The sequence below is a fragment of the Cataglyphis hispanica genome, chromosome 3, assembly GCF_021464435.1.
Source record: "Cataglyphis hispanica isolate Lineage 1 chromosome 3, ULB_Chis1_1.0, whole genome shotgun sequence".
NCBI lineage: Eukaryota > Metazoa > Arthropoda > Insecta > Hymenoptera > Formicidae > Cataglyphis > Cataglyphis hispanica.
Genome location: NC_065956.1, coordinates 4,433,411 through 4,459,792, shown reverse-complemented (window position 1 = coordinate 4,459,792; position 26,382 = coordinate 4,433,411). Strand labels below are relative to the sequence as shown.

Here is a 26,382-nt window from a genome sequence, read left to right as displayed (position 1 = left end):
TTCTTCTTTTGCGATCGCTCGTCCGCTGGAAACGGAAATTCGCGGCTCGCAGCACACAAAAAATATACCCCGTGCGACCTGTCGCGAGGCGATGCGCTCATACAATAATAGTTAAGCCACGGTTTTCGTAATACGTACGGAAAAGAGGACGCGGAGATAGAGAGGTTGGAGATCTGTTTGTTGCGGTCGAGGAACTCAATTATCCCTTTGATTCATCGGAAATGTAATTATCCGCTTTAAAAGCCGATACTGCAATTGAGGAGTGATAAATAAAAATACAGATAAATATAATAAAAAGACAGTAAAATTATGTATATATAAATAGTTTAGACGTAGGAATATATTTGAATATATAATTGAATTAAATTAAACATTCATAAAGTCAAATAATGATTATGCATACGAATGTTTAATCGAAAAAGATCACCAATACATCTTTAAAAATTCTTTGTGCGCAACGGCTATCTGAGATACGATGAGATACGATACGTAAATGAGAATTTTCTATTTTCTTAAATTACTTTTTTATTTCGACTTGTCATTCGCAGGATCGTAGGCAACGCGCGATTTATTTCTACCGAACGCATCGTGATGTGATGACGCCTCCCGAGGGACATTATATATCCCTTATTTTTGACGCTTCTCGGCCTCTCGATGCCTCATGCACTCGTTCGTTCGGCAACCATGTTTTTCGTATTCATGTATGCAACCACGCCCCGGTAGTAGTGCGGTATGGACCATGCTTCTTGCTCCAGCGTCTGGTCTACTTCATTAGCGCGGACTAAGCGAGTCGGTATATACGCGCTTAAAACACGATTTTACATACAACACGAGAGACATCGAAAGCTAGTCGTGCATGAATTTATGTCGATTTGTCTCTGTCATATTAAAGCTTTGATTGGAAACAACCTCATCTTTATGTGACAAAATCTACATAGAATATGTCAATGGAAGCACATATTTCGTTGAATTTTTATTTTTTTTATACTCTTACTGCGAGCACGCGCACAGAAAAATTTTATAAGAGATTAGATTATTTTTTACACACACAATAATATGTAAGTGTAATCAAATTTAGGATAATAGAACTGATGACAAAAATTTTCCACAAATAATTACTCTTGGTATTTTTGAAATACTATAAAAAATAATTGTATTGCGCTGCTTTCGCGATTCCGGAATTTACGATATCTTCCTTTCCATTTTTTTTTTTTTGCTATGTTTACACAAATACGCTCCACAAAAGTCCAAGCTTTAATCGCGATGAGACGCGATTTTGCAAACGGTCTTTGCGCCGGCGATGTTTTTAATTTGCTAGCTAACAAGAGTACCTATACTCGCGACCTATCGTAAAGCTTTCACGGTATGATTTACGCACCGCATGATGAGGAGCCATCGCTCGTCTCAAAGAAACTCTTGATTTTATACTTTTTCCTCTTGCGTGCGATCCTCGCGTATTATGTACCTGGTAATGGACATACGGCAATTATTCAAGGAACTTGCATGGTATTACGGCATTCGCGCAATGATAGTTCTTACCTAAATAGAGGAGAAGCCTCAGTAATGTCCGTCAGTTCCGACGGATGCAATTTGGCAGAAAGCCAAGCGTGACGGTTGCGCTAGTGACAAAGGTATTTGGACTTTGCTCTCATCTTTTTGTGCGAAAAATATTGCATTTCTTAACCGGAGTCTCTTGAATAAACATCTTGATCTTTTCTTTTCGTAACAATAAAATAAAAAATTTCTGAAAAAAATATATTTTTTTTTACGTGTTTTATATAATATATTTAATATTAACTTATTAATAACGAATTTTTATCGATATATCTTGCTGCATTTAATTTCTGTGTTTGACATTTCAATGAGTTGCGAGATTTATAGACTATTAAAAATGGATGATTAAATAATTTAACATTTATCTTCACAAATATGTGCTTACATATTCTATTTCAACATAATCGTTGACTCGATTATGCATCTGGACACAATAAAGGAGTATAGAATAAATCGATCTATATATCTGTAAATCCTCCCGCGGGATCGAACGCGAGGAAAGAATCGTAAAAGGCCGGATCAGGACGCGGCATGCCGTGCATGCCGTACGTCGTGTCGATGCGGAGATTAATGGTGCTTTAATAACGTTAATTGAAGCCCTTAGAAGAATCGATACGACGCCGATCGGACCGGTATCGTTTCGAGATACCGATCGATCTTATGATAAATAGTCAGCGGCACTGCGGGCGACCGTTCCGACGCCTTCTTCGCCCCCTCGCCCCCTTTCTTTTATTCTTCCTATAAGGATCTCCTCCGTTTTCTTCTTTCTCTTCTCTATTTTACTCTCCTTTGCCGTGCGTCGCCCTCTTCCCGCTGCGAGACCATCTGCGAGTGATGCTGTATTGCTTAGTAATAGTCGGACGAATAAACATGTCTCGAGCGAGTATCTGCTTCATTTGTAATCGACGTGATTTACCGAGCATCTTACGAGCAATCGGTGAATTGTAGAAATGTAATAAACAACATTAACAACCTCGATTATTATCGCATCATTTTTTCACGGTCTTAATTAGCATTACTATAAGAATGCAATATATAAAAAAATGTATATTTTAATCGTATATTTATATGTATATTTTAATAGGCTATTAATGGTATACGTTACAAGTAATTCTGTCAAACATCATCAAACTCTCTCTGTGTCATGTTTGAAAGGCTGGTACAACAGTATCTCTTGATAATTCATCTTCTTCATTCTTCTTTAGAAAGATGAGTTTCAAAACGATCTCTAATAGAACCACGATTCTTTCTGAGTGACAGAAGGAAGACGTTCGCTATTTTATTCGTGAAGGTCAAGAGACGAGAAACGAGATAACCATTCCAATCGGAAATCTTTTCGAATAGTTGCGCATAATAGCTTCTTTAATTTAAAGTAGAAATGCTGCAGGCTAATTTTGTTAATAAATTGTAAATAACTATAAAACTCAACATACAAGAACACCAAAGGAAATTTTTAAAAATTTTTTTTATAAAAACTTTTTATCATGAGATTAACGATTTAAATCATGCAGCAGAAAAATATCATAATATTTCAAGATATTTTTGAAGGTACGCGCTTATATGTATATCTAAGATGAGGAAATTAGTTGGTAATGCAATTTTCGATTTGCCAAACCAAGTCGGCGCAAGCGACCATGACCTGGGAAATAATAAAACGTGCAACAATAGACAATAGCGATCCCATGCTCTACATACGCAAAGCGCGGTAGGCACGCGCGTGCGACGGCACGTAGGTAAGCGTAAGCAAAACGCACACTGAAGCGATCATATATTAGAGCGTGCACGAGTGCGTGCTTGCGTGAGTGCGTGCGCCGTTCATGCGACGCCCTCCGTCTCTCGCTTGCGCGCAATTCGCTCTCTCTTGCCTGTCGGCAAAAGTGTTGTCGCTAATTGTCGTGGTGCAATCCGCGTATTGTTCGCGAATTAATCGTCATGAGAAACGTCAGTGCGGCGTGTATCCGCTATTGTAGCACGGCAGCGGTTATCCGAGCTGGCTCGCGAGCGCCGTTGCAAAGTATTACGCAGCCTTTGACAATAATTCGAGGCGCGCGAAAGTAACAACGCGAACGAGTGCGCTAGACGTTAAAATAAAGGGTTAGAGATGGGTAGGTGTCAAATAAGTAGGTGGATGAATGAGCGAATAGATAACTGCGTGCGCGCACGTGGGTAGGCACTCCTCCCAACCTGTCTTCGTCGTCATCGTTGTCGTCGATATAAAGCGGATCGCACATGTGTAAGAATCAATTCTTACTGGAGCGCAATTAGGGAAAAGACTCACTCGCGAGCGGGCCACTAGCGCATAATAATCGCTTCCGGTGATGAAAGAGTTATCGTTGCGTGGATGTTAGATCAATTTTTCGCGTACGTAATAGTCTGGACGACAATGGTGGGCTCTATAATGTAGTATTCCTCAACGTAATGTGACTCAACCGGATCACTTTTATGAAAGACACGTCGCGCGTGGTATTGCGAGACAAACGTAATTATCGGTCGGATCGATCAATCGATCGCAGCTGGCGTCACGTTTCGACACAGGCCATTCTACTGGTTCGCCAGCGAGTATATATACTCGTCGATCGGCCGCGCATTCATCGATTTTCGGTCGTCCCGAAAGGGGCGCCGGGCCTCGTGCCACCCACGCGAGATGCTTTTCACGCCTCTGACGCGACTAGTTCCTTTGGCGGGACACCGCGTCCCGTCTGTTGGCCCTTCGGATATCCCCGACATGACAGATAACACAATGGCTCTAATATGCCGCGCCGTGAAAAGGGTAAAGAGGTGCCCACGACGATACGGCGCCGATGAATGGTGGCTACGAGCGATACAGGGACCTTCTCCCTATCTTATCGGATCTCCTGCGCGAGTTGTGCGGCGCAGCCAGGCAATGCTCCGACAGTGGTTCCCATTGTTCCACGCACTCCCCCGCCGCACCCACCCGCATCTTGCATGGCGATTCCGCTCTCTCTTTCTCTTTTTCATTTGCCGACCTACGTTCCGACTTCGATCGCTTGCGATCTGAATCGCTCGATTGCGCTAGATATGCCGGTGTAGGCGATCATTCTCCCGCTTGTGGAACGCAACTGGATTCATAATATTCGAAATTGTCCAATCAAATTCAAGATATTAGTTTTTTTTTTTTAATAATAATTAATAAATTAAATGCAAATGTTTTAAAGAACAACCAATTATAAACAAGAATAGTTTTTTCTTACATGCCGATTACAAGATTTATCTTAATATCTTTTATCTTACATGTCACTAGTATAATTTGACAAGATTTTTGTAAAAATGTAAAATCGAATTCTCTATGATTTACAAAGACTTACAAATTTCAGGTTCGAGATAATTCTCGATGCATCGAGATGCATTTTCAAACCAAATATTATAAAGGGCACAATCATGCATATCCGAGACAATTGTTTTAAGTTTTTAGTCGAAGCTGTTTGTTTCGTTAACGCTATACTAAGTCAAGATATAAAAATCATGTTAAAAAAAAATCATATCAAAGTAGAACAAAAAGTACATTGTTTTATTACTAAATTAATTAAGTTTACAAGATCGCTATATTCTCTTTACCTTTGTGCTCCTTTTTCGTTCCTGTATCACACGGGATCTAAGAAAAAAGCGATCAGCTTTTTTCTTTTTTTTGAAGAGTATTATAGGCATTCCATAGAAACTTGGAACTTTGAAAAATATTTCATTTAAAAGTCATCATGGAGAAGTATATAATAGAATGCTACACGAGTAAAATAGCTAAGTAGATTGTTAATTTATATTTTATCATGATTTCAATTCAAGGATCTCAACGATGTTCTATCGTATTCTATCTCACGTTAATGGATCTATCACACACCGCAATAAGCGTTGCAACCTACGCTCGTTGAAAAGTCGAGCATTACCTCGCCGCGTAGATCGAACGAGTAAGGAAAAAATTCGGTCGCCGCCACCCACGCTCATTGAAAAGCCTATAGGAACTCTCATCTTCTGTCGAGACAATCTTCTCTGGATCGAGTATCGCGCTCTTTTAACGTGCACCAACTTAGATGCATACTTTCTACGAACCGGGCGAAGCATTCGCATTCGCCGGCTGCGCTTGCAACGCTCCTTCTGCTCCCGCCGCGGATGATATCTCCGACCGATATCGAAAGCGAGCGCGCAACGCCTTCGATCATACAGGCGCATAATGTAACGCCTCCTCGTTCGTGCATCATCGATGAATGACTTAATAAAAGAATCCCGATTACGCCAGATGAGATTCCATCCGCCGCGGGCGAACAAAGAGGCGACGGACGGGCCTCCCACCGGTTCGGTTCAACCGCGCTCGTTCCAGCCGACACATACGAGAGCCGCGAGAAAAGGCCTTTCCTGGCCGGCTAATGCCACGGATTTATGTGGGTTAGGGCGTCGACTCTCCGCGTGCAAGAAAATCTCACTCGCGTGCGCTCCAGGTGACTCATACGCGTCTTCTACCCACCTAATCCAATGTACTGCTCGCCGCTCGCCCGATTGCCGCGACGGTTCGTACGGAAGAGCGAGCGAGCGGACTGGTGTAGAATAAACAGGCGAGAGCGACAAGTTGGAGTCGGACGCGAAACACAATGCGGGCGTGGGTCCTTGCGTCAGGCGACGCGACGATCAACGAGGCGAATCCGACGATCCTTCCTTCTCCGTGCGTGTATGTGTATCCGCGTGTGCAGATACGCACATACTCTTCTCTCCTCTTCACCCATTTCATTTCACTCACACCGACTCCGTAGCGCTTCTTTACCACCCCGCCGACGAGAGCGATGCGCCTTGCGAGATCCACGCTTTTCCTTTCCTCCGGACGTGTCGTATAGCGAATAGGCCGCGGCGGTGAACGGGGTTACATACCGTCTTGTGCAAGTGTTTTGACCTACCTGTGCCCCGCGGAGACGCGCATCGCGCCCTCGTTACCTCGCGCGCGGAAAGCTCCTAGGGGAAACCTTGAAACCATTTTGCAGCCATCGAGATCGAGAGACCCGCCGCTCGCTCTCTCTCGTTGCTCGGCAGAGCGAAGCGAAAATGCGCGCTATTCTTCAAGAATGAGCGGGGTCATCGCGCCTTCGTTGCATTCGATATCGAGGAGAATTAAAGTCTTAACAAACGTCACGAGAGCCTTGACATAACGTAACGGTGTTATAAATTAATAGAAAAGTTAATCAATTAATTCTCACAAATGTAAAAGTTTTCGAAATTTTATGTATAACTTTATTTACAGCTTTACTCATATTCATTAAAGGCAACTAATAATATACTAACATAATTTTATATATGAGCGATGGAAACCAGCGAATAAACAACTGGCTATCAGCAAGCTATACATCGAACGTGTACCTACGTTAAAGCTTATCATCGGTGTTTGTCACTTTAATCGCTCTTATCGTGTTCACGCGCACGTTATCACGCGCAGTCTTCAATTGCGCTCTATGCCCATCGAGTTATAGCGCGTACGTTCAAGAATGCATGGATATGTACGTGCACATGGAATACTGTCCCGACCACTGGTTTACGATTAGGTAGTCTAGAAATCGACAGTACACATAGCCAATAAGAAGAAAACGTTTTCAACAAGAGCTGGCGAGCTGCACGATCTACGATCTAGGAAAGGTGATATGTTCTTCGCGAAAGCGAATTCGAGATCCGTTAGCAGGTTCACGAAACACGATGTGGCCCACGTTGATTTACTCCGAATGACTATCCAACTCATTTCGGCTTTGATAAAGCCGTCGGCGAGCCGTCCTTTTGCACAGGATCAAATACGATTTATTACTCCAATATTGCATTCGGCGGCATTCTTTTGCCGCTCGTGAGAGGAAGCACTCTTTTCCCTAAATTTATCGGCTCGCAATCTGCCCGCCCGCAATAAACCCCTGACGAGCTAAAGCTCAAATTGATTCGTCGGTGCCCCAAACACGAAGTTTGTCCGTGTTTCTATCTTATCTCTGCTCTTACGGCTGTCGAACAGTCCAGATTTTATAGCCCCGAGGAGGAAGCTGTGTGCCGCGCACCTGCCCGCATTCTCCCGTGTGCGCGGCGGCGGTCGAGAAGAAATGATTATGGACCATTGTCGAGTAGTGTGTTTAGGATCGGTTTTTAGCGCTCGGGACTTCATCAGGTCAGGTTGGCGGTCGGCGTTTGGGCTCTGAAAGATTTCTGACTGATTCATCACATCTGACTTATTTTGATTCGTGAACAAATTTTTCAGTCGCAAACAAACTAAAAATTTTATTACGAGTAAATAAATAAATAAAAAAAAAAACATGCGCGAGCGCTTTTATACTTTTCCTGCAACGATGTGATGTGAGAAAAGACTCAAAAATAAGTTTTGGAATTTTTGTAAAAATTAATTTTTCTCAAGACGTGTCATGCTATTATTATGGACAAAAGTCTGATGAAGATAGATTGATTGTATGTACATCGTATAGAATGAAGTTTGCTGGATGAATATAAGTAATGGTATATGAAACTTGTTGCCCTGGTCACGCACAAACTATATTTGTCTCACGAATGAACGTTTGGTCGTGTGTAACGTGTAACATAAAGAAGACTCGCCAACAAGAGGGTGAAGACACTTCAGGGTCAACCGTTCACGCATCGATATGTGGCCCTCGTATACCACTCGCTTGATTTCATACCACGGGAGTTACGCATAACTGTCCGCGCCGTATCGTGATTAAGATACGGTGGTGCGATTAAAAAAGATCCGGTTTCTATAAATTCTATTTCTTAATCCATAATGGCATGTGTTTCTTATTAAATCATATATGAAAAGCGCGAAAATAAGAGACACGCGATATATAGGATTAAAGAAACAAACGATAATTGTATGTATATTGTATCGATGCTGTAAATTTGACAGATATTATTTATTACACGTTTTGCGTATATTTTATCAACAAATGCTTTGATTATCATTTATTATCCTCTTTGTTGAAAAAGTGCCCACTATTTTCCTATCATCCGCGCGCCAACATTTTTCCTCCTTCGGGAGGAATACAAGATCGTCGAGGGGAAAGAAATCGTGAGGGCAGAGAGACATTGTCATTTGCTCCACCGGTGCCTGGTATATATATATAAGAGAGCGCGATATATGTGTAAGGCGGACTCGCGTCGCGTCTGGAGAACCCGTAGTTGGGACTTAGAAGCCCACACGGTAGCGAACATTGTTATTCAAATCAGCCATTGTCTCCGAGGCCCGACAGATGCTAATTTTTAAGTCCCGGCTTATTACGCTCACGGGCGTTCCCAGTGCGCTCGGATGTAGAGCGACGGGACTCGCGCTACAATCTACTCGCTTTAGGACGACGCCCTAAATTTCTCCGCGCGCTTATCCCATTGATTATCGCGCGCGATCCCGCTCGCGCTCGATCTTGAGCAGAAACAAAGGAACCGTCGTCTTCTATGACGCATTAAACCGCTTTCTCCCCAAGTTTAGCCGGCAAATTCCCGACCGGCTATTAACTCGATCCTAGCGAGAACTCCTCCGACGTAGATCTCGTTTCGATCTCCCGCGGCACGCTAAGTGCATTTTGAAATTTTAGCACTAGAACGCTAATACGCAATAATTGCCAATTAGGGCTAATAATTTGACGTACCTATAATGCCGGAGGATTATATGGTCGGGAATACAAATAAAACATGACAAATTGATTTCAGAGCACTTTAACAAATTAGCAAATCCGTTGGCAAGGCAATTTTTATATAAATAAAAAAATCTCACCTATAAATAATGTTCAACGATACAATCATAAACTATCGAGTATTTTTTAGTGTTATCTAGAGATGAAATACATTATATTTTCTCTCATCCTTCGATATATGATCAACCATGTTGGCGCCCGTTTTGATCGCGCGAATAACGTACGTGTCAAACCGCGTTCGCTCGCGCTGCAGGATATTTTCGAGACGAGCGATAGAGACATAAAGAAGGAACGTGCGACATCCTGCCCCGCGGGCGGGCACTGGCAAGGTATAAATCATCCGCACGAGGGATTGCATTTCAATGCCCGGGGCTCGATAAGTAACGCGCGCGCGCACAGGCGGCGAGATCGCGAGCGCGACAACCGGCGCTCGGCAGTCGCCGATGCATTCGATGCAACCGCCCGGCGGTTTTATGCAGCGCGCGCGCGCCTACTTGGTGCGGTGCAGCGGTTATCGGAGACGCGCATCCCTTCGTTACAGATGCAACGGGCGCCGCATCCGGCGAGCCCGCGCATCCGTGGGTGCGGGGCGACGCCGACGACAAAGAAAATCGTCGTCGCCATCGATCCGAGACTGGCGGAACTCGCTTCTTTTTTTTCGTTCCCTCGTTTTTTTTTTTTTTCGTTCCGCTTTGATGTATGTCACCGGATTTCACGGCGATCAATCTTCTCTTCGCCAATTACGTACAATCGATTTTCTTCTCGGTCATTCAGATTTTGTATTGTAAAGAATATTTAATGATAAGTTTTTATAAGCGATTGCCGACATTTGAAAATCCTTTAACGTTTTATCATTTTATTGATGATTTTTGATTGATCTCGAGTTAATTCTGTTATTTATCCATTAAAACTCATTCAAATTTTGCTCCACAATCTTACGTCAAATCGGAGAACTTGTAACGAGTAAGAAAAAAAATATAAAATATTTTTTTTCATTTTAATATTAAGATGTTAATTGATGTATAAAATTTTGATGTCGTAACTATAATATTCTATAGATAATATTAATTTTCGCGTGATTTTTCATTGAATAACAAAAAGATGACGCTGTCGATCGAACCGACAATAGCGATCAACAGGCGTGAAGGATCGCCGATCTGATTCGCGGTCGTCGAACGAGCGATCGAGAGATGGTGTCGAGCGGCGCGCGTTCTCTCGAATCTGCACGTGTAAAACGGTCGGTCGTCGATAAACGCGAAGGTGCACGCTTCGCAGCCAATGGCATAAATCTCGGTCCCTGCGTCACGTATATGCGTGCGGTGTCCGAGCCACGCACTGGGCGTGTCGCACGCAACGCCCGGCACGTGGACAGTCGGATACGCATCGACAGGCTCTCTCGCACGAGCTCCGTATGCAACGGTTACGCTCGCGCTGACGTAAATGTAATGCGTAACGTTTCGCGCCTATACAGAGTAAATTGATTATTTAAAATCGCAAGCTTGATATCGGAGATATAATCTATTATTTAAACTCGTAAGCTCGCCATCAAAGACATAATTCTGGCACTTTATATATATATCGCAATCATACGTTACGTATGATCTAAAAACAGAAATACTGCTGTTTAACGTGGCTATTTCTATGCTGTCCTCGTTTAATTTACTGTCAAGCAATGAGCGACAGTTGAATGACACGTTCATAAAATTTTTTGCGGCGCAGAGATATGTAAAAGTGTCTCTTCCGAGGCAATGTTATCCAAACGCGGCGAACGACTTATTGTTTCCTTCACTTGACAAGGGAACTCGTCCAAGTGTCATCGCTTGTACGCGCGAGTCGTATGCACCTGGTTACGGCTCGATGCATAGAAGCGCGTACGAAGGGTGGGTAATGCACCTCTCCGTACCGCGGGACGTGACCAGACGCGGAGCGTCCTGTATCGATGAAGAGAGAAGGCACTGGACTCAGTGGCTGAGTCAGTCTCTTAAAATGTACATGGTGGCACTGTGCCTGACGTTGGCAGGGGAATACGAAACGAGTTTACGTGAAAAAAAGACGGTCGCGTCAAAACCGTTGCTTGCGCAAAATTTCCAAGATTCTTCAAAAAATCATTAGTATTACGCGATTAAAAATACTTCGAGAGGAGCTATTGTATAAAAAAAAAATCTGTATTAAATATTAGACAATAAAATAATATTTTTGTACTTGTATGATATTTAATGATTGGTGCCTGAATATACATTCTAATTTGTTTGCACTCAATCAATTTACAATTTAATGCTCTTAAGAAGCGAATTAAATCGATTTATAGAAATAAAAGTTCCCGTAATTCGCGTCAGCTGCTTCTTGTGAGATCTCTCGAATCGCGGTAAGCGTGGGCCGTTCTCTCTTTCGCCATCTTGATTGACATGGAATATAAAAGTGAATTAATTCTCTCGATTCTTCGGATCGTTGATCGTCTTTGCGCCAATTCGCACGCTGTAGCATGAATCGCAAAACGACTATAAAAATGCTGCCGCGACGTAACAATGGATCTATTATACATTATTCAGTTTTTAACCGATGTTATATAATTTAAAGTTTTTTTAGCTTTTATAAAAAAGTACATTATACGATCTATATTTGAAAAAAAAATTATACGACACATATGAGAGAGATGACATATAACAGATTTTTCTGACAATGAAATATATAATAATATCACAATGATATAATTTGAATGTACATGTTCACGCTGTATTCTGACGCTTTGTACACATCCTTTTAATAATCAATATATTATGCAAATAGGTTAAGGATTTGATCGCGCTAGGATGAGCGATCTCGGGTTTACGATATCGCGTCGATCTTGGCACTCATCGTGCGCGCTTCGTTGCATTCGTTTTCGCAATCAGCATCTTGAACTTTTGCACCGGTGACGTTCGCTCGTCGCGCGAATAAAAACGGATGAACGACGACGGCGGCTGTCTTGCCGATACTATTACGCTCAATGCTCGTAAAAAAAAAAAATATGTTCCAGCGACGTAACGAAGCGTCGACTTCCAAGGCGGTCCATTCGATCGGATGGAGAGATCGTTAACGTCGACTCGCGCGCGTATTGCATGAATCTATGCGGTAATTGCTGCGATAATCATAGGTGTTATTTCCATGTCTTACGGCCAGCGAGCTATTCGCCTCGAGACGAATCTTTAAATTGTCCGTTGCTATGATTTCATCTATTGATGATCGTTGATCGAGTGAGCAGATGGTTGAAGTGATAATATTAGCTGTACTGTGCTTCCGAGAGTGTTTATCGAATTGGAAAGATTATGTGTATTATATTTGGCCCGACGCAATCGTTAAAATTTGAACGAGACGAATTTCGCAGTCATATCCCGATGTGACATGCATATTCAAGATCGTGTTTATGCAAAGTAATATCAATAAATATGCAACGATGCAAATGTTAGATATGTATTCTACGTTTATGGCGGGGTGGCTTGATGTTAATAATGACTGTTATATTTTCAAATTAAACGAATGACTTTTATAATAGCCGATAGAAGAACAGAGAGACACCTACGTATAAGCGTAATAACTTAAGCAAATTGTTAATATCGCAAAAAATACTACGAAATCATTTACTTTCAATATATGTTTGCATATTTAACTCTTTTGTTTTTTTTTATTATTGCTATAATGTAGATTTTTTTTTCCATTCGAAATTGAGAGACGAATCAATTGATATAAAATAATCAATTGATTAGGTAATCTCTTTCAAAAAACAAGCCGAAAGAATTGCAGAAAGAAAATATGTTGCAAAGAAAAGTAATCTATAACTATACAGAAAAATATATTTTACTTTAGATCGAAAATTATTAAGAATATAAAATTTAAATACATTAGGACCGTAAATTGACAAATGTAAACAATTACTTTCTTTCTCGCTCTCTCTTTCTCTCTTTTAGAAAATATTTTCATTCTTGTTTGAAATAAAAATCATATCATAAAAAAACTTTTAATTTGCTAAAAAGTAGAATATTTATTGTATGTGGATATTATACTATCTTGTAAAAATTTATAAGATGAATTTAATTTTTAAAAATCTATTTTTAATGTCGCAAAACATTTTGTCATTCGGGATTTCATATAAGTCTACAAAAACAACGACCATAAAAAAAGAAGATCATATGAGAGAATTATATATAAATATGTAAAAATATAACAATAAAGTTAGACTCGGGAGAGATATCTCTTTCCCTTGCTCGAGCTTTTTTCGCGCCTTTGCGCCTTGCTCTTGTTCCTTCTTTCTCGGCATTCCCGCGTTCGTTTAAATAGATTCGCGTATCGCGTTACTAGCGCGGTGTGTAATGGAAATTCAAATTTATTCCCGTCGTCGTATGCGCGGAACGCTTCATTAGCACGATCCGTATGGCAATGCGCACGCCTTTAACTGCCTCGGCGGCCCGCACGGCGATAATTTAATTATTACGTTAGATTTGCTAATTCGCCCTAAGGGAGGCGGTGCAGCCCAGCGAGACCGCTTTTTCTTAGGGGCGGTTTAAGCAACGCAGAGAACGATCGTCCTCTTTCTCTCTCTTTCTCTGTCTTTTTTTCCTCCTCTCTCGTTTTTATTTTTCTCTTCTTCCATCCGCATGTCCTCCCCCTTTTCTCGACGGAAGTGTTCGCTCTCGCTCGGGAGCATTCCACACTGTCACACTAAGTGTTTCATCGCAAGAAGCTTTGCCTTCTCGGCTACCCCGTTTTTGTCATTTCGATCGGGCGAACTATCGATTAACCGATTGATTGCTTTCCATCGACACGCCCTCCATCGTATTCTTTTTCTGACGACCACCCTGATTTTCTGTCCGTGAGATCGCGGTCATTAATGAGAAATTAAATAACGATATCGCGAGAGTGTAGCCTACTATGTGTTTGTCTCCCGACGATTCGTAATGTTACGATTACGATACGTGATAGTATTTCTTTTTTTCGGTGCACGAATTTATTGCTCAAACATATGCGGAACTCATATTTCTAGGATAAATTATTGGGCAAACTGAATAACTAATTTATTGAAGGATAATTCTTTCTCAACGATTTTTTAGTCAAGATAAATTTTGTTGACCTTTTTCGTTTCTTTTCTATTTTTGTCGATATTAATTATGTTTTTGAGGATACATTTTTTTTGTCGCTAGCTCACAAATTTATTCGAATCACTTAGTCTCGCTCTTTCGATCTGCTTATCGTTCGCGTCGCGCTCCGTTGACATTTGCATAATATACCGCTTGCTCTTTGGCGTGACTTGGAGTTATCATAAATTGCACTTATCTGCTCGTTAGCGATAGGCATAGATTCAAACGTGACAAAATGTATCGTGTGTACGCGCTCTGTAAATCGTGTCCTGTTGACACGAGCAAAATATCCGAGAGTCACAGGTAACCGCGCATCGCGCAAGTACGTATCGTAATGCCTTCATAATATCCAGGCGTGCTTGGTGGGGTCCTGTGTAGAATATATATATATATATATATATATATATATATCGTTATTTTATAATGGTAGCGGATGGTGCGTCCGTCGCATATCATCGAGGCATATTACGTAAAGAAATCGACCTCGCGAGTAGCAAATATTTTGACCGTCCCTCGTCGCGCGAGAGGAGAGAAGGTGGAAATTATATTATTCATTCGAAGAAGAGAGAGGATGTGAGAAATGTTAAAATAGCATCATTCACGATCTGATCATGATTTCACTGATAGTCTATGCCTTTTTTTCTCGACAACTTTTATCTTCAAACATAAAAATGCGCGAGAAAGATCTCTTTCTCGCGAAGATGCTTGATTACGGTTTCCGGTAAAACATGTTTCGCCGATTCGTACCGATCTCTCGCATGCCGTTCGCGCGAGTGCGTGCCATCCTTTCTTCGACAACGGACAATACGTTTCCCGCGACACAGTTTACAGTATCGAATCAAAGCAAATTGCTGTGCACGGCGACCGAGCGAGCGGCCCGTTCTCGCATGCGTGCGGCTTACAAATGTCCGACGGTGGCTCCCAATTACGTAAGATTATGACATCCGTGACACACACTCGCGCACACGCGTACGCGTGACGCCCCCCTTCCGTGACAAGCACTCTCCTCTACTCGAGCCCTCGCGGGTCGCTCTCGCTTTGGTGTATAACCGCGTCTATAGCGTGGGGAGATCATGCTTTTTTTCGCAACTTTCGGATCTTTTGCAGCGTTGAGACTAATTGTCGCGACACTCGCGGTCTGAGCGTTTGCACGCGGATTCATGACCGTATCGCGTTGCGCTGTCATGATTCGCACAGCCCCTCATTCAGTCTGCATCCTCTTCATTCAAATGCGCGCGAGTGGAAGATAGTGATGAATTCTAGGAATTGAATTCTTTTTCCTGTCCTAGACACAACAATTAATAGCGTTTTATAATTTTCATTATTTTATTTAAGTTGTAATTAATTTTAATTTTGTTTTACTATATTTATGTTCAAGTTTGTGTTACTTTATCGTTTGTAAATTTATATTATTCTTGCAAATCGATATTTAATTTATTTTTATGAAAAAATTCACGATTTCTATTCATCGTTATATACGACGGAATTTCATCATTTTTAAAAATAAATAAACCTGTTTTATTCGTCGGATGTCTTTTTAAATTTCGTACTTATTTATTCCCACGCTTGTGAGTATTAAATATACTTTCAACATTCTGCGTCCAGGTAGTCAAAGTACCTCCGATCTCGGATCTATCGTCTTGCCACATTCAACGTAAACTCGAGCAAAAGCCAAGATAATTCACCGAGTCTGTTCCGCTCCACTGGCGGAAGATTGGCAAAATAGTAAGCGCGCTGCGACAGCTGTTTTAACCGTGCTAAAATCGGTCGAGAGCGTGACGTACGGGGGCACCAGATGTGCCTCGCGTTCACGATCGCAAATTGCGGAAAGTATTCGAAATGGCATTTTGCGGCTTGTCGCAGTACGATGATTTCATTACGATTCTTGCCACGCGCTTTCACAATGTGAGGTTGACACGTTCGCGAGCGCAATTATTATTACAAATGAGCAGCTCGATCTCGCGTGTTCATCATATCGGATCAGATTAATTCACCCGTTTCGCATCGCCGCCGCACTTCTCGATAAGCTGGCTCGTATGTATATGTAAGTATAATGAAGTATAACTTCGATTCTCTGATTTACGATTCGCCTTACTTCACCGGCAGTCCCTCATCGCCTTGAGATTACGCGCGCTCAGGCTCGCATTTACTCCAAGTCATTTTGCAAGATTTCACACGATCCTTCTCGCGCGTTGTTTGTAATTGGATTCGAGCTTAATACATTTATAATGCAAAGTTATTAACCTAACTAACGTACGATCGTCGCAATTATCTGGCCGTGTGTTTTGCCGCTTAACGAGCATCTTGAGAAACAGCGTTGACCTGACGAAAGACGCTGACTCGGCCGTTCCCTATGCCAGCAAAAGGGCAGGTGAATCTTCACGCTCGTATGAAAAAAGCGGGCGACAAAATTCGTGGGGTGAATAGCCGCCGGGGACGGGGACGAGAAAGGAAAGATAACGAAAGTAATTGGGAGGACAGAGAAAGAGATATGCGCGGCTCATCGGTAAGCGACGACAGACGAAGAATATGATTTTGTTTTCATATTCCGAGGGCAGACGAGGCGAGACGCACATGGCAATGAACCTAAGCAGCCTTAACGACCGGAAACGAGGGAGGTATACGCGTATCCGGTGATGCGAGACAGAGAGATGTGATTCTTTTCGAGTAAACCTCGTCGCCGTATGCATATGTTCTGTGTATAGAAATGAAAAAAATCTATTATTTGAAAAAAATACTATTAGATATATTCTACCTTCTCTCTCTCTCTCTGCAATATACGATCGGTTGAACTGTGCGTATGAGGATAAATTATTTATTTGTCCCTGTAATTCGAGGCTTTTATATGTCGAAACACAGGTGTAAGTTATTTACTCGAATTAGATAGTTGGTGAAATTTTTTTTCACTCTTCGTGGCTTAGGTCTATATTACTCATGGCACATCATTTATCAAGACTCTAAATTACGAACTTTACGAGCGGCGAATCGCCACTCTCTCGCACTTCGGAATCGCCGCTATTACCCGAGTAATCACTCCAAAACGATTGACTGGTTCTTTTACCCAATGCGCTGCTCTTTCAAGAGAGAGAAACGGAGAAAGACAATGTGGCACTCTGGCATTATAGCACCGTTTATCTCTTTTGTCAAAGGACATTCTTCCGAGCAACCCGCTTGCTCGTGCCTCGACTCCAAAGCGCTGCAATGATCAAAGTAAATCAGCCGTTTGTTCGTGTTGCATGTTATACCTATTTTGCCGGATAACCACTTCTCCCTTCCTCTGTCTTTCTTGTAATTTAACATTCAGGACGATCGCATTGAAGATTTCATTGCAACGTGATGGGCAGATTCGCGTTGATCGCTCTCGCGTGAAGGGATGAGTTCTACATCTCTCCTCTCCCAATCGCCATCCTCCTCGTCGGACTCATCCGCGGAGATCTCGCGAGACCCGGGCGCCGCACTATTGGCGATTTTATTACGTAAGGCGCAGCATAAATACCATGCTCCTCGCAATTAGGGTTACCAATAGGAGGAGACCGCTTCGATCGCGTGCCATGAGAAACGATGTAACACTCGTATTGCTACAGTGTGTATAGCAATTGCGTCGGATCGGTAGACACGTGTTGCAATTTTGTCGATACGCGTGCACGTGCCGGTTGTGCACCTTCTTTGTCTCCTACGGGCGGCGCGCGAGCGCCGATTAATTTGTGTTCGTTATTATTAAAAGTTCAATCTATTTCTACTCGAAAGAGCAGCATATTCTGTAAAACGTGCGATTGCAAAAATGAAAACGATCGTGTTCGTTGTTCCCTGACATTTCTAACATTGCCAAGAGATAATGACGATTACTTTAATTATCATAATCTGTCAAGAGACAGCGGCTCGATGTAACAAGGTAATTTTCACTCACGCTAGATGAAGATGAAATCGTGCACTTTGTTTCGGTGAAGGACGCAATTATCGCTTTCAATGAACCTGTTTAAGATGCAGACAAAGTTGCAAAAAGACATTTAAGACGAAGGATTTCTTTAGAATGACTTTGATATTATAAAACACGAGAAAAGAACTTAGATATCATAATTTAATTAATAAAAAAATATATAAAAATTTTCTCTTTTTTTCGTCAAAAAACAAATTGTCAAAAAAAAAAAATGCTTTTGCTGCTTGTTTCGGCCCTCGGCTAAAATTTAGATTTTTTCTCGGATGAAATCGCATCACGTGAAAAAAAAAAAACCAAATTTCACAGATAATCATCCGGCTTTGCGTTTTCTTCCGTTCAGCTGCCTCTCGTGGAGACAGCGATGCATCAAGAATGATTCGTCTTTCTTTCCTGCGTCAAAGCGTTTCCCTTCCGAGTCCCTCGCGAAGACGAGACGTGAATTCTTTATGTCCAGTCCGGAGAATATATACAGTCCGCTGGAACGCGATCGTTTATCACCGCTATCGAAGAGGCTACCGTGCGCGCATAATACGTGGGTGCGATGCGTCTGTCGCGGCGAAGCGGCAATTCGTATCGTGCGAAATCGTGGCGATAAACTACGACGGTAATACGAGTCGCGACCGGATCGCGCGATTTATATCGAGGCTGGTGTGAGAAAGAAAGAGAGAGAGAGAGAGAGAGAGAGAGACAGAGACCGAGAATATCGTGAATCTACCGACTATGTTCGCAGAGAGATATTTCGAATCGATTGACGCCGAGCACGGCGAATTCGAACGATAGATCTTTCTCGGTTCTACGAATGAGAACTGCACTTTCCTTAAGATGCGCTCCGCACGCAGGTGAGCGCCGTTGTGCATTTACAACGGCGACAAATGGACAAATTGTTTTAGATCAACAGCAATAAAATTCCGTGCTTTCTTGTGGAAAGACGCGTGAAATATATTTGTGTTGTTCTGATGCTATTTCATTCTTATTTTTACAGACATTTTATCGTTCTTGGCGATCCTGTATCCTACATTTGTACTTTGAGTTGGAAGCAAATGTCCTGTTAAGGAAGCATATTTGAATTTTCAAAAAATGAGTAATTTTCTAGATTTTTGGCAATACAATTTGATAAAAAAATTTTTTTATAATATTAATATAATATTATTAAGTACTTAAATATAAATTTTTAGCTTAAAATAATTTTTTTTAAAGATTATGCAAATATTTGAAGATTTATATTTTCATGTACAATGTTTCTTTTTATTAAACATTTATTTATAGCCATCTGCTATCCAAGAGTTTTTTCAAAATTAAAAAAAAAGAATAAGAAAATGGCGATATGCTGAAAAAGTTTCGGATTTTTTAAAAATCCATTCTTTGTTTATAACAAATTTTGTTATGAACAAAAAAATAGGGGATAGGATTAAAAAAAGATTTTGTTAGAAGATGCGAAATTTTATTAGAAACTCGAATGCAAAATTTGAAGTCAATTCGTCAAACGTAGCCCGAGTTTTCATGCACACTGTGTATGAAAATCTGCTCTATTCGCATAAGTTAAAAAAAAAAATTTATTTAAGTAATTAATAATATTGTATTAATGTTGTAAAAAAAATAGTTTTTATCAAATTGTTGCATTAGAAAAAATCTAGAAAATGTACTCATATTTCAAGAGTTTAAACGGTATGCCCTCTCTTAAGTTCTGCTATAGAGAGACTAAATCTTATAGAGATCTACAGATTACAATTACGTAATCATGTAGAGCGCAGCTTCCCGCATACGCTACAGTTTAAAGCTTCTTAACGAACGTTAAGATAATGGGACGCAACACGCCGTAAAAAAAGAAGAAGAAGTCACGAATATATTCAAATATGGTCTCACTTATGCTCTTCACGCCGACAGTTCGTGGACGAGCGCCGGCGTCGTCTCGGCCGCAGGAAACTCGTAAAAAAAGGCCCAGGACTCCGGGTAAGACTGGTGGCGGTCGCGTAACGATAATTCCGCCTCCTTTTTCGTAGCCCTCCTGGCTCGTAGCCGGAACGCACTCCCGTTCTTGGCGTTGCATTCAGCGGAAATATTAAAATGCCCCGCCGGCCACCGCACATGACAATAAGTTGTTCGCGCTCTGGACGTGCTCTGGATACCGCCGCTCTCGCTCTTAAACCACCATCCGCGTACGTGCAACCTGCAACGCTCCTCCCTTCTCTTTCCTCGTCGATGCTGTCCCTTTCTCCGTCCCTCGAGCATATTTCGTCGGGGTGTCCTCAGGGATTGAAATGCACGCGATGCGCATCCTTTCCGGGAAAATGCAAATGAGTCGCTTCTGGCCGTGGCGGGCCTCCACGTACGGCGAGATTTGAAAATCTTTGCTCGGCTCATGGTACGATAAATCGTGACGATGAGTCTTTTCTCAGCAATCGTCAAACACCTGTAGTTCGGGCGTGTGTAAACAAGGTGAAAAAAAAATGATTGATTACTATTCACGAGGATGCAAAATGCAGAAAGGAATTTTATACAACATTTAATCTCATCAATGTATGTCGTAGCTTACACGCGCAATGAAAATAGTCTATGAAAGACATTTCTGTTATTTTATTATGTCATATTATTCGTCTCATTGTCTTAGGACAATGGAAATTGCAACGTCCGTTTCTCGAGTCATATAATATGTCTGCATCGTACGTACTATCTATCGTGTCTCACATTTATGACGCTACGTGGTGAACGCACGACAAGTCAGTGAAATGAGAATGAAGATGCCTGAAACGTCGATGAGAGTCATCTTTTATACAAATGATTCTTTGTACGAGATCCTAGAGGTATACTTGAATTGTTCCCCATCCGTCAAGGATATTTCTAGGCCTCTTCCTTTTGTCCTCGCGAATGGGCTTATCGAGAACCTCTGTCAATCCTCGACGCATCTGTAAGTCGATACTCTATCCTCTCTTAGATTGGCGTTTCGTACTTCCGCATTATGGTCCACGGAATGAAGAATAGTTCAATTCTGTCTCGGTATAAAAAAATAATATTCAACTTTCCCTTTCACTTTATTATACGCGTGGCGTACTCGCCATAAAATTCGCAAACGCGCTAATCACTCGCTCGATTTGTCACCGCCAGCCGCGGCAAAGGTCATCCGCGGTGACCTCCTTCGTTCCCACGGACATTCACCGATCAGCAGCTCGTACTTCTCTCGGCTGATCATTAACGCGGTATGTTTCGAGCCGATCAAGCTAGCCATTTGCTCCCAACGTCGCTAGTTAAGTACACCATCGGCGCCTATAAGAACGCCGCGTTTAGAACGAGGGCCGGGACACTCTCGTATCCTCGTGGCCTGATAAAAACGAGAACGGGGTTATTCGATGGCGGAACCTAATTAGCGGTTTGGGTAATGCACGAACGGACCTAACCCGTTCTTAGTTTTTTCCATTGGCTTTTAATCTCCGCTTTCAGTCGAATGTCTGAGCATCTGCTCGTTTGTTTTTATTTATAATTAAATATCGTATCGCGAATGTTATTGAAATGCAAACGTTTCAAGGATAATCGATTATCGCAATTTTTTATTCGCGCAGATTAAAATTCGTCAGAATAAAATTAATAAAAAGAGCAGTTTTTAAATCTTGATCCACATTTTGGAACTGAGAAAGAAACGATGTGTCCGTTTGCTGGCTAATATGAAAATTAAATTGATCTCATTTGAGAGACACGCGAAACGCTCGATCGTCCTCAGCTTGCGAGTCCTTCCAACGTGAGAAACGGGTCTCTCCCCCCACTACTTTGCCTTTGAAGGAAAAGGCGCGCAAGGAGATCGCGCGGAATGTATGTGAAAAAGTGCAATCGTGGATTCCGCACCTTGCGTTTCAAGTTTCGAAACGATGGTCGATGGAAAAATCAACGTCGTGCGCTATCGCCTTCAGTCGTGCCTTCAACTCGTTACCTGCCAACAGACTTGATAAATGTAACGAGAAATATAGAGCTATACATCTTGCATTTAAAATTTCTCATTGCTGATGGTGCATATTCGCATATTTTAAAACTTACAATCACACATCGCACGTACGCCTATCAGCAATCTCATTGTCGGTCATTTGATTTTTTTGAAATCTCGTATTTCGAATTTATATCAGGATCAGGTAGTTGAATTGAGTGCGCGGTACGAGTGGGAATGCAATTTCAGCGCGATATCAAAGAAACGTATGACAGATCGATCTGCTCGTATTGCTCATATTTCTCGCTGCTCCATTTCGCGAGATACGCCTCGACTTTACGGAGCGCTCGTATTATCCGCGGAAATTGGTTCTAGCGAACGCGAGGTCAGGAAAGACGCCGTGCCGACGCGAGGATCGCGTGCAGGACCGACTACTCATCCACACTCACGTATTAAACATAAGTGCCACTTACTATGCCTGATCCTCACGAGCCGCGAGCATCTTCTCTTCTTCTTTTGCCTCGTTCTGTTCTCCTTCCTCTCTACCCCTCTCTCTCTCTCTTCGGATTTTCTTTCCCGTCGGGTCTTCTTTCTCGCGTTTCGAGTTTCGAGATCCCCGTTGTTGCCGATTGCCGTACCTGCTCTTGCTGCCAGATCTCATACTCTTTCTCCGTCGCCGTCTATTCACTCTCGGATATTTTTTCTCGGTTACGGTGTGAAAAGTGTGTGGAAAATAACAGCGGTTTATTGTATGCGGGAGTGTGCCCCTGGGTTCGACGCGATGTCCTTTCGTGAAGTAAGTGCATTATAGTGGCGTAAAGTCACCGAAAGAATTGTTGAGAAAATAATATACGATTGTAAAACTCTAGGCGCTTCGACCTTGTTCTTCGTAACCTGAATGAAATAGAAAAAAGCTCTACACATGGATTTCTTTTTTAGGGTACTTATAATATATTACGATACTTTTTTACGATACTATATAAGTATCGTGTGAAAAATTCAATAAATTGTTGAAAGCTTTCACTTCCATAAATTGCGTCAAAAATATAGCTTTGTTATATTATTTGTCAGCATAAGAGATACATACGTTTTCAATTAAATTTATCAAACAAATCAATGAGATTCGTCACATGCAATGCATGTGAATATATTTACAATTGTGAAATAATAAATGTATTATTTCGTTATTTCTCTAATTATCGTTATTCTGTCACTTTCTATCATATCAAAAGTTTCGCAAAAAATCCTTCCTTTATTTGCTTTATATCCGGCATGAATCGCTGGCAAATGATGTTTAAGAACGAGTGCAATAAAAACTCCCAGGCTGCGCGAAACCTTTTTAGTCGATCACGTTGCGCAAAAGAGAGTTAAGAGAGAGAAGGAGAGCAAGGTTCGGGGATGCTTCATTTTCACCTGCAGTTACCTTTGCCACACAATCATCCACCATTAGGGCCGTCTACAAAAATATCCAAGTACCGGAATATCCCTTTACATGAAACGGCGGAGGCGATCTCGTGGTATATAACCCGTCCGCCCGGATATATCGCGAGCAGCTCTGGCATCTTCGCGGCATGATCTTTCGAGATCAGGGGGGGAAGAGGTCGGCGGATCTTGTGGGCGGACGGCGGGAAGGGAGGGTGAGACAGGGAGCGTGAAAATAAGACGGAGTCGAGGGATCGGGAGTGGTACGAAAGAAGGGGGAGAAGAGGAAGAGCGGCGTGACGGGAGGGAGGAGGACAGGAAGAAGGTGGAGAAAGAGAGCGCGAGGACGAGGGCGAGAAAGGGAGAGCGACGAGTGCTAGATCTCGGGCAACGATCGGAGATCATCTTCCCTCTTCGGCCGTGCTCCTTCGTCGTCCTCGATCTCTGCAGACGGAGGCAGCGAGGGCGAAAAGAGTACGACAAGGCGCTTCGCCGCCGCCATTATCAAATTATTCACTCACACCGTGCGCTATCTATCTTCGAAGCAGCGCGATCATAACGTGTTATTATTTGATCCTCACTTTGTTAGCGATCTGAGTTTAACGGCCATGCCGGTATACAATGTGTACCTGGCAGATCCTGCTCGCTCGATCTGGAGTACTTCTCACGATCTCGCGCGGCAGCTCCCCTCTGGTGTGGGCGAACGAATCGCGCGTCGGATACGATATTACGTGGACGCTGTTCCCCCCGATCGGATCGGAATTCGTACATGCGTGCTGAATCGAAACACGCTGCGAGTAATACGTAGAGATCCCAGCTGTCGATCGCGTCGATCAAGTGTACGAAGAAAACGGATGCTCGTCTGTCCGTCATATATCTACCTACGTATCTAGCCTACCGTGTGTGAAATTGATACATTCTCAAAAGCTTGCGTTAAAAAATGCTTAAGAAAGAAATAAAGTTGGAAAGTTAGCGAGCGTCCATCTCTCATTCCGACTGATCGATCACGATTTCGCGAAACGAATTTAGTTTTTGTAACTTTTTGTAGAATGTCCTTGGTCAAGCGTGTAATTTATATGCCAGATACACTAATACTTAATAAATAATTATTAATATTTATATCATTGAGCGGGTTGATGTTTGAAATATTTCTCTTGTAATTGTCATAATCATATAAATATGCAGATCGAAACATGTTGAAATGAATTTTAATACAGCTTAAAGAATCCAAGACGATAAATAAATGACGGTCAGCCGAGATACGCTCCATGATCCAATTCTACGATATGTGTAGCTAGATAACGAGCCGACCTCCAGTCGTGATGGAGTTAGAAGTTAGAAGAAGACAGAGACCGAGAGAACGTCTCGTGGATCAAGGTGATTCTTGCGTTTCACGATCGATACACTGATTACGCAAAGATTACGCTCACTTTTAAAGCCTCGTATGAATTACTTCGAGGAGAGAATCAGATGCGTTATTATTATATCATTCATGAGAAAAAATTATATAGTAAAAATATGTGGTAAAAAAATGATACAAAATATTTCAATCAAACGTATCAAATGAATCGCATTTATTGCGATTTATTTTACCTATGAAATGGTTGATACACGTAACTTTGGCACGAATCGATCGATTTGAATCGATCGGCAAATTTCAAGTCATAGTTTGTTAAGATCTGCGATTAATTCTATACGTTTCTAACGATCTCTCTCTCTTTGATATTCGAGCAGCGTGCGCGAAATGGTGGCTCGGTCTGGCGCAGTGTCCGGTCGCTTGTCGAATTCGATCACGTAGCGCTTTAACGCTTTACATTGAACGGCGCGCGTGCTCTGTGTAAGATGACGATCGTAAGGGAGGCTTCGTCTGTGAACGCAAAGACGGTGATGCGTGTGCGCGCATAGATACGGGACGTGGGTGTCGAGTCGTAAAACAAAGTGGTTTCCGAGGAAAGGAGGAGGCGTTCCAGCTCCTCGATAGAATTTATAGGATGACGCGCGATCGCGATGACGATTGATCGGAACGATCGATCCGTCGGCGTCATCGTCCAGATAATTTCAAGTTGCGACGATTCGATGTTCGATCGTCTATTTACTTATTCTCCACGATTCGTCTTTGAGCGTGAGCGAGTTTTCTAAGATTGAAAAGCGGAATTTAAATTTCTTCCAACAAAAGAACGACCGTCTTAATATCATTGGACTTGTATTAGTGACTTGGAGTTTTATTTGTATTAGACTGATATAAATGTAAGAATAATCACATAGAGAAATCTGATTTAATCTTGTTTCTACAAATCGTAGATTTATTTTTGTAGTCTGTACAACAAACTCTCGTGAAAAATTCAAGAAATTTCTTTCAATAATTTTTATGATTCTCGCGTCGAGCTAAGTCTATGTTACTTTGTTTTTATCGTAATAAAAAAATACGTGAAAATACCTCAAGTTTATAAAGCATTAAATATTCTATCGAATGCAATCGTTAATCTAAGATTATATCCTTATGTACAATACGAAATATGATATTTGATAGTGGAACGGAGTAATGTCTGTGTGTAATAACGATGACGAAATCTAATGTATTCTCACCGAAGTTTCGTTGGCGTAGCGGGGTGGGCCCCGAAATCCGAAAACGCGTCACGCGATGCGCGTGTAAGATCCGAGGTTCGGAGAAAGATTACACGCGGCCGTGTCAGGCGAACGGGCCATCCTTTACCCGCGCGCTTTTTCGTCGCTCGAACGTGCGAAGGCGATATGTCGAACGTGTGGGACTCGCGCCCGTGAAAATCA

At 42.0% G+C, this 26,382-nt stretch overlaps 1 protein-coding gene across 2 annotated transcripts in view; it reads right to left on the bottom strand.

Moving 5' to 3' along the window:
• LOC126848392 (knirps-related protein-like) overlaps positions 1-26,382 on the bottom strand; it is a 122,700-nt gene that overhangs the window by 34,164 nt on the left and 62,154 nt on the right. The window contains exon 1 of one of the 2 annotated variants that reach the window (XM_050589264.1): positions 22,647-22,838. The exons of the other annotated variant lie outside the window; for it this stretch is intronic. The gene's annotated coding sequence lies outside the window, so the exon portion shown is untranslated. Of the gene's footprint in view, positions 1-22,646; positions 22,839-26,382 lie in introns of those variants that run through there. 2 annotated transcript variants of the gene reach the window in all.